We start from the raw sequence: 10,893 nt of genomic DNA on the forward strand, positions 1-10,893 counted from the left end.
TGGATCTGAATGTTAGAAAGGCTGTAGGTCCAGATGGGATCTCACCATGGATACTGAAAGAGTGTACAGAGGCACTTTGCTTGCCACTCTCCGTAGTGTATAGTAAGTCACTGGAGACGGGAGACCTACCAGAAATATGGAAGACGGCGAATGTGGTCCCAATATACAAAAAGGGCGACAGGCAAGAGGCACTGAACTAGAGGCCAGTGTCCTTGACTTGTATACCATGCAAGGTGATGGAGAAGATCGTGAGAAAAAACCTGGTAACACATCGGGAGAGAAGGGATTTCGTGACAAATCGCCAACATGGGTTCAGGGAGGGTAAATCTTGCCTTACAGGTTTGATAGAATTCTACGATCAGGTGACAAAGATTAAGCAAGAAAGAGAGGGCTGGGCGGACTGCATTTTCTTGGATTGTCGGAAAGCCTTTGACACAGTACCGCATAAGAGGCTGGTACATAAGCTGGAGAGACAGGCAGGTGTAGCTGGTAAGGTGCTCCAGTGGATAAGGGAGTATCTAAGCAATAGGAGGCAGAGAGTTACGGTGAGGGGTGAGACCTCCGATTGGCGTGAAGTCACCAGTGGAGTCCCACAGGGCTCTGTACTCGGTCCTATCTTGTTTCTGATATATGTAAATGATCTCCCAGAGGGTATCGATTCATTTCTCTCAATGTTTGCGGACGATGCTAAAATTATGAGAAGGATTAAAACAGAAGAGGACTGTTTGAGGCTTCAAGAAGACCTAGACAAGCTGAAGGAATGGTCGAACAAATGGTTGTTAGAGTTTAACCCAACCAAATGTAATGTAATGGAGATAGGTGTAGGGAGCAGGAGGCCAGATACAAGGTATCATCTGGGAGAGGAAATTCTTCAGGAGTCAGAGAAGGAAAAAGACTTGGGGGTTGATATCACGCCAGACCTGTCTCCTGCAGCACATATCAAGCGGATAACATCAGCGGCATATGCCAGGTAGGCCAACATACGAACGGCATTCAGAAACTTGTGTAAAGAATCATTCAGAACTTTGTATACCACATATGTCAGGCCAATCCTGGAGTATGCAGCCCCAGCATGGAGTCCATATCTAGTTAAGGATAAGACTAAACTGGAAAAGGTTCATAGGTTTGCCACCAGACTAGTACCCGAGCTGAGAAGTATGAGCTACGAGGAGAGACTACGGGAATTAAACCTCACTTCGCTGGAAGACAGAAGAGTTAGGGGGGACATGATCACCACATTCAAGATTCTGAAGGGAATTGATAGGGTAGATAAAGACAGTCTATTTAACACAAGGGGAACACGCACTAGGGGAGAACAGGTGGAAACTGAGTACCCAAATGAGCCCCAGAGATATTAGAAAGAACTTTTTTAGTGTCAGAGTGGTTGACAAATGGAATGCATTAGGAAGTGATGTGGTGGAGGCTGACTCCATAAACAGTTTCAAGTGTAGATATGATAGAGCCCGATAGGCTCAGGAATCTGTACACCTGTTGATTGACGGTTGAGAGGCGGGACCAAAGAGCCAGAGCTCAACCCCCGCAAACACAACTAGGTGAGTACACACACACACACACACACACACACACACACACACACACACACACACACACACACACACACACACACACACACACACACACACACACACACACACACACACACACACACACACACACATACACACACACACTCATATTTCCATTCTCATTCCCCCCTTGGGAATGAGTGTTCATAGTGTATTGAGCTATGAGTACATGGTTGAACTAGGAATTATCACCCGTAAAAAAGAACTGGGAAACAAAGGGCTGGCGTACAGAAAGGGAAACTATGAGAAGATGAATAAATTCCTATGGGATATACATTGGGACACAGAACTCGGAACCAAGTCCGTACAAGACATGATGGACTATGTCACCCAAAATTGTCAGGAGGCTGTAAGCAGGTTTGTCCCAGCCCGACAGGAAAAAACAGAGAAGCAAAGGAAGAATCCGTGGTTTAATAGGGAATGTATGAAAGCAAAGGAGCAGAACAAAAGGGCATGGAGGAACTTCCGTAATAACAGAACACCAGAAAGTAGAGAGAGATACCAGAGAACCAGGAACGAGTATGTTAGTGTGAGAAGAGCAGCCGAGAAAAGCCGCCTACAAGCAGCCGAGAAAATGACATAGCTAATAAAGCCAAGATCGAACGAAAGCTACTACACAGTCACATCAGGAGGAAGACAACAGTGAAGGAACTGGTGATGAAACTTAGGGTGGGCGAGGACAGGTACACAGAGAATGACAAAGAGGTGAAGAAGTCAACAAAAGGTTCCGGGAGGTCTTTACAATACAACAAGGAGAGGTCACGGCGCTAGGAGAGGTGACAGCAAACCAGGCGACCTTGGAAAGGTTCGAAATTACAAGATATTAGGGCAAGAAGCACCTATTGGAGCTAGACGTGAGAAAAGCTGTTGGACCGGATGGAATCTCACAAAGGGTATTGAAAGAGTGTGCAGGAGCACTTTGCTTGCCACTCTCCACAGTGAATAGTAGGTCACTAGAAATGGGAGACCTACCAGAAATATGGAAGACTGCTAATGTAGTCCCAATATACAAAAAGGGTGAAAGACAAGAGGCACTGAACTACAGGCCAGTGTCCTTGACTTGTATACAATGCAAGGTGATGGAGAAGATTGTGAAAAAAAAACCTAGTAACTCATCTGGAGAGAAGAGACTTTGTGACAACCCATCAACATGGGTTCAGGGAGGGTAAATCTTGCCTTACAGGGTTAATAGAATTCTACGATCAGGTGACAAAGATTAAGCAAGAAAGAGAAGGATGGGCGGACTTCATTTTTTTGGACAGTCGGAAAGCCTTTGACACAGTACCCCATAAGAGGTTGAAGCATAAGCTGAAGAAATAGGTAGGAGTAACTGGTAGGGCGCTCCAGTGGATAATGGAGTACCTAAGCAATAGAAAAGAGAGAGTTACAGTGAGGGGTGAGACCTCAGATTGGCGTGAAGTCGCCAGTGGAGTCCCACAGGGCTCTATACTCGGACCTATCCTGTTTCTGATATACGTAAATGATCTCCCAGAGGGTATAAACTCATTCCTCTCAATGTTTGCTGACGACGCCAAAATTATGAGACGAATTAAGACGGAGGAGGATAGCTTGAGGCTTCAAGAAGACCTGGACAAGCTGCAGGAATGGTCGAACAAATGGTTGTTAGAGTTTAACCCAAGCAAATGTAGTGTAATGAAGATAGGGGTAGGAAGCAGGAGACCAGACACAAGGTATCATTTGGGAGATGAAATACTTCAAGAGTCAGAGAGAGAGAGAGAAAGACCTGGGGGTTGATATCACGCCAGACCTGTCCCCTGAAGCTCATATCAAGAGGATAACATCAGCAGCATATGCCAGGTTGGCTAACATAAGAACGGCCTTTAGAAACTTGTGTAAGGAATCTTTCAGAACATTATATACCACATATGTCAGACCAATCCTGGAGTATGCGGCTCCAGCATGGAGTCCATATCTAGTCAAGCATAAGACTAAACTTGAAAAAGTTCAAAGGTTTGCCACCAGACTAGAACCCAAGCTGAGAGGTATGAGCTAGGAGGAGAGACTACGGGAATTAAATCTCAATTCATTGGAAGACAGAAGAGTCAATAGGGAAATGATCACCACATTCAAGATTCTCAAGGGAATCGACAGGGTAGATAAGGACAGGCTATTTAACACAAGGGGCATACGGACTAGGGGAAACAGGTGGATACTGAGTGCCGAAATGAGCCACAGAGATATTAGAAAGAACTTCTTTAGTGTCAGAGTGGTTTACAAATGGAATGCACTAGGAAGTGATGTGGTGGAGGCTGACTCCATACACAGTTTCAAGTGTAGATAAGATAGAGCCTAATAGGCTCAGGTACCTGTACACCAGTTGATTGACAGTTGAGAGGCGGGACCAAAGAGCCAGAGCTCAACCCCCGCAAACACAACTAGGTGAGTAAAACTAGGTGAGTACATACTACACTTTCCATTCACCCACTCACACACACACCACACATTCCATACATACATAGACACTACACAACTGTCCTGTATTCTCTGAACTTACATTACACGCACCACACACATTATACCACACATACCACATGTTAATGATCCACCAGCAGCCGTTCCTGTCGACCTGTAACACAGGTAAAATCTATGCTGTGTTTTAAGGACAAACGAACATATATGCTGAGCATTCTTATTTCGTATGCGGATGTCAGCATACATCACTTGTCCGGAAGTCAGCAGACGTCACATGTGTGGATGTGGGCACACATCATATGTCCTCATATGTTTCTTGTTCATATCCTCTTGCAATAGATGTGTCGGCTTCAGCAACACATAAACTCTACAGTTCTCCGCCTACATCTTACGTACAACTGTCTGCAAAGACAAAAATATTATAACGTTGACAATTGTTCATTCCCACCCCCCTCCCCCCCCTAAGAAAAAAAACACTGTGGCAAATCCCCGGATAGAGAAAGAACATTATTTTTTAAATTGCAAAATAGAGAAGAAAATATTATTTTCGCAATTGTAATCATGCAAATAAAGAGTACCTCGACAATTATAATACAAGAAAACTCTTTTTGTCCGTATAAAAAAAATACTTAAGACAATTGTACACATACAGAAAACACAAGAGAGAAACATTACCACATAAAACCAGTCAAACATGGCGGGCTTGTCCCCTCGACCCATGACAAGAGGTCATGAAATAGGTAGGAAGGTGGGTTTATAAATATTGGAGTCCATCATTGTCTGCCCAGGGGGGTGTCTGGAGCTTCATGTGGCCCTGGCACGCCACACTGGCACTCTCGGGCAGGTTATTGCTCTCTGGGTGCCGCTCCAGGATGTATGTGTGTATGCTGACCGAAGTATGTTTACACTTACAGGAAGTGAACGGCCTCGATAGGGGAATGAATTACAAACAGATACCATATATGCGCCACACCTAACATTTACACACACTTCACATACAGTACACATACGCTACACGCATACCGTAAACATCACATATACAATTCAGACGCACCACACATAAACCAAACAAAGCATATATATATATGCATTTATATATGTATATATATATATATATATATATATATATATATATATATATATATATATATATATATATATATATATATATATATATATATATATATATATATATATGTCGTACCTAGTAGCCAGAACTCACTACTCAGCCTACTATGCAAGGCCCGATTTGCCTAATAAGCCAAGTTTTCCTGAAATAATATATTTTCTCTAATTTTTTTCTTATGAAATGATAAAGCTACCCATTTCATTATGTATGAGGTCAATTTTTTTTTATTGGAGTTAAAATTAACGTAGATATATGACCGAACCTAACCAACCCTACCTAACCTAACCTAACCTATATTTATAGGTAAGGTTAGGTTAGGTAGCCAAAAAAAGCTAGGTTAGGTTAGGTTAGGTAGGTTAGGTAGACGAAAAAACATTAATTCATGAAAACTTGGCTTATTAGGCAAATCGGGCCTTGAATAGTAGACTGAGAAGTGCGTTCTGGCTATTAGGTACGACATATATATATATATATATATATATATATATGTCGTACCTAGTAGCCAGAACTCACTTCTCAGCCTACTATTCAAGGCCCGATTTGCCTAATAAGCCAAGTTTTCCTGAATTAATTTATTTACTATAATTTTTTTCTTATGAAATGATAAAGCTACCCTTTTCACTATGTATGAGGTCAATTTTTTTTTATTGGAGTTAAAATTAACGTAGATATATGACCGAACCTAGCCAACCCTACCTAACCTAACCTAACCTATATATATAGGTAAGGTTAGGTTAGGTAGCCAAAAAAAGCTAGGTTAGGTTAGGTTAGGTAGGTTAGGTAGACGAAAAAACATTAATTCATGAAAACTTGGCTTATTAGGCAAATCGGGCCTTGCCTAGTAGGCTGAGAAGTGAGTTCTGCCTACTAGGTACGACATATATATATATATATATATATATATATATATATATATATATATATATATATATATATATATATATATATATATATATGTATATATATATATATATATATATATATATATATATATAGAAGCATCAAGAAATATATATATATATATATATATATATATATATATATATATATATATATATATATATATATATATATATATATATATATATATATATATATATATATATATATATATATATATAATATATTGAAATGGAAGTGATTGTAGAAAGCCTATTGGTCCATATTTCTTGATGCTTCTATATTGGAGCGGAGTCTTGAGGTGGGTAGAATATAGTTGTGCATTAATTGGCTGTTGATTGCTGGTGTTGACTTCTTAATGTGTAGTGCCTCGCAAACGTCAAGCCGCCTGCTATCGCTGTATCTATCGATGATTTCTGTGTTGTTTACTAGGATTTCTCTGGCGATGGTTTGGTTGTGGGAAGAGATTATATGTTCCTTAATGGAGCCCTGTTGTTTATGCATCGTTAAACGCCTAGAAAGAGATGTTGTTGTCTTGCCTATATACTGGATTTTTTGGAGCTTACAGTCCCCAAGTGGGCATTTGAATGCCAAGTGGGCATTTGAATTCAAATGCCCACTTGGGCAGTTTCAGCTTCTCTCTATCTTCTTTTGAAAGATCTCGTCTTAACGACCACACTTTCCCATCCTCATCCCTTTGAAATTTTCTAGCATTCCTTAGTACTTCTTCCATCTGTTTGGCACCATTAATGTGATCCTCAAAGGTCGATCTTTCCCTTTTAAATATCTGCCTATTCTCCTGTAGTTGCACACATTCTCTACGGTTGTAAGACCTTCCACGAGGCCAACAATTTTATCTGCTACTTTTGTTTCTTCTAGGGCTCTTTCTGACCTAGATGTTATCTCCTTTTCTTTGCAGCCAAAAATTATCAGGGACTTACTCCGATCAACTGAGTTTTGCACCAACTTCAGGTTAGATGCCAATTCTTTTCTCACTTCCAGCCTGATGTTTGTTTTATCTTGGTTGCTGCAGTGTTTGACTTCCTTTACTGCTTCTTAATTTTTTTCCATCTCCTTGGCCACTTGTGCATAAGTGAGTTGCATATCTTTCTTGCACTGTTCTATTCCCTGAGTAACTTCCTCCATCTGTGCTGACAAAAGCTGTTTCTCCTATTGAATTTCCTTGCCTAACCTATTGTAGTCATTTATGTTTAAATTTACTTTAACTTGTTCCGAAGCTATTTTTAAGAGTTTATTTTCTTCTTCCATGGCTTTTCAATTTGTTTCCAATTGATTCTTATCCTTGCACAAGTCTTTCATTAAACTCTCAAGACATACAACTTTGCTATTTAAATGGTCAATACTTTCCTTTAATTTACTAATTATTTCTACATGAGAGTTCACTATAGTATCTAATTTTTCCAACTTGTTGTATAGACTGGTTATATCAATGCTTTCTTCATTGAATCCAGCAAAATCAAGGTATGTTTTGTATTTCCTCTTGCCGGCGGCAATCTTAAATGTTCTTCTCTGCTCTGGAAACACTTGGGCAACTTTTTCTCATCCAATTTTTCACTTCCCTTGGCACATTCCTGTTATCTCACCTATTTTTCAAAAGCCTTATACCTTTGTGTTCTCTGGGACACCACTCACTATCTTCATCCTGTAATACAATACTTAGGATTGGTGAAATATGCTGGAGCTCCTCTTGTCTGCCTCTTGGGAAAGAACTTGGGATGAACTGTCTCTGTGTGTGTATGTGTGTGTGTGTGTGTGTGTGTGTGTGTGTGTGTGTGTGTGTGTGTGTGTGTGTGTGTGTGTGTGTGTGTGTGTGTGTGCGTGTGTGTGTGTGTGTGCGTGTGTGTGTGTGTGTGTGTGAGTGTGTGTGTGTATGTGTGTGTGTTTACCAGTTGTGTTTACTAGTTGTGTTTTTGCGGGGGTTGAGCTTTGCTCTTTCGGCCCGCCTCTCAACTGTCAATCAACTGTTTACTAACTACTTTTTTTTTCTACACCACACACACACACACCCCAGGAAGCAGCCCGTGACAGCTGACTAACTCCCAGGTACCTATTTACTGCTAGGTAACAGGGGCACTTAGGGTGAAAGAAACTTTGCCCATTTGTTTCTGCCTCGTGCGGGAATCGAACCCGCGCCACAGAATTACGAGTCCTGCGCGCTATCCACCAGGCTACGAGGTATGTGTGTGTGTGTGTGTGTGTGTGTGTGTGTGTGTGTGTGTGTGTGTGTGTGTGTGTGTGTGTGTGTGTGTGTGTGTGTGTGTGTGTGTGTGTGTGTGAGTGTGTGTGTGTGTGTATGTGTGTGTGTCCCAAAGCAATAACTCACTTAAAACTCTGTGACCCGACCAGCGCTCAGCCCTGGAATACACAGTACCAATACCATGTCACTAGCGGTTGCGGTGTCAGTACTATGTATGCCAGGCATGAGCCCTGGTAATACATGTTCGAACCATGGGCAGATCATAGAGTTATATATATATATATATATATATATATATATATATATATATATATATATATATATATATATATATACATATATATATACATATATATATATATATATATACATATATATATATATATATATATATATATATATATATATTTATATATATATATATATATATATATATATATATATATATATATATATATATATATATATATATATATATATACATATATGTATGCGAACAAGCTTGAATGGTCCCCAAGCCAATATTCAACTGAAAACTCAAGACCCCAGAAGGATTCGAACCAAAACAGCCAGGAGCCCTATGCACCATGGCGTTTCTGGTTCTTTAACCACTCGACCACCATGACTGTTCAAAAGACATTGGTAGCCGAGGCTATTTCCCCAACATCCCGACAGCACTTGGTGGTAAGCTTGGGCATAGATATTTCATCGAATCACCTCACTTTGTGGGGCCCCGTGAGCAACACAACAGTGAACAAGCTTGAATTGTCCGAAAGCCAATATGCAACTGAAAACAACCACACCCCTGAAGAATTCGAACCCAGACAGCCAGGAGCCCTATGCACCATGGCGTATCTGGTTCTTTAACCACTCGACCACCGTGACTGTTCAAAAGACACTGCTGTCGGGATGTTGGGGAAATAACCTCTGCTACGCACTGCTCTGAATGGAACAACGAGAGTAGGGAGTTTGAAAGAATAACCCAGGTGTTGGTGAACAATGTATATAGCAACACAGAAATAAATACTGCAATAAGACGACACTTGGATAGATGGTACCATCCTGAACTAAAAACAGAAACTACAACACCGCCAATAAAATTATATTGTAAATCCACTATGCATATTGAACATGAAAAGAGAAGAACGAATAATGAAAGAAATGATTCGTAAAGGAGTAAGAAGCATAACTGCTAATCAAAGCGTAACCTGATCATATTCTATAAAACAAAGAAGACTACCGACCTCCTTATTAAAAACAGACCGAAACCGACGGAGACCCCTTTACAGCAGTTAAAGGTGGTATGTAACGTACACCTGCCACCACGAAGGATGTAACCTTCAATCTAAGGACATAGGAATGACATCGACTAAGCTGACGAGGCGTTTGACCTGTCATCTTCAATCAGGTGCTCCCAAAAATCACATGAGACAAGCCCATGACATCACCCTAACAAGAGAAATGTTAAATAAAAACACTCGCATAATAGACAAAACCCAAGATGCAAAAAGATTTAAAATTCTCGAAGAAATGCACTTAAAAGTAGAGCAAACTATCATAAAAACCCAAATTAAGGAAGTATTCACTCTTCCCACCATGAGAGTAAGAACAAGACCCGAACATGAAGATGCCTGCCTGCAGAAGTCCAGACTATGTTCAAGGGTCATGCATCAGGGAGCTACTGAGTCAGTATATAGATGAGAGTCTTGTTACATTTAGTGTATAGTTCATACATGTTTCTATCATAAGCTGTGAACAGCAGCTGTAGTAGAATATATAATTAGTTGTTACGGGATTATGAGGTAACTGGGCGCTCTTACGTCCAAAAAGTGAAGCCATCACAAGGTTAAGGATTGAGGATTGGGTTGGTGAGGGAGTCCAGCGCTTCACATAACTCCCATTCCAGGTTCACAAAGCAAGAATTATCCACGTTCATTTTGGTTAACAATTTATTTGACTGGTGCATGGATCACCTAATACCTCCATACTTTAGTGGCAGCACGGGGGGAGGCCTGAAGGTGAGGTCCCTGCAATTGCACCAAAGATGGTACCTCTTTTAGGTTATAAATACATACATATATAAATTGTTAAATATGACTCAAAAGGTAAGATTAATAATTCTATCACGAATTTTCCCAATATTTCTCATGTTTCTTTTCACTGTCAATTGTAATTGAAAAATCAGTTCTCCAAAATTAATTTATATTTCTAGTCTGATACGATGCTTGAACACGTTTCGTAATAACTTATTACATTTTCAAAGACTTTAGTTTACACACACAACTGTAACCTGTAAACACATACATACATACATACATACATACATACATACATACATACATACATACATACATACATACATACATACATACATACATACATACATACATACATACATACATACATACATACATACATACATACATACATACATACATACTTATACTCGTGTTTGGGTGAGGTGATTGACATTTACACAAGACAGAACACGAACCACTGGGTATAAAAACATAAGAATAGAAGTAACTGCAGAAGGCCAATTGGCCCATAGCATCACCTCTTCCTCTTGATGCTTGTATATTGGTTCGGAGTCTTGCAGTGGGTAGAATATAGTTGTGCAATAATTG

Source organism: Procambarus clarkii, chromosome 25, assembly GCF_040958095.1.
Source record: "Procambarus clarkii isolate CNS0578487 chromosome 25, FALCON_Pclarkii_2.0, whole genome shotgun sequence".
Taxonomy (NCBI): Eukaryota; Metazoa; Arthropoda; class Malacostraca; order Decapoda; family Cambaridae; genus Procambarus; species Procambarus clarkii.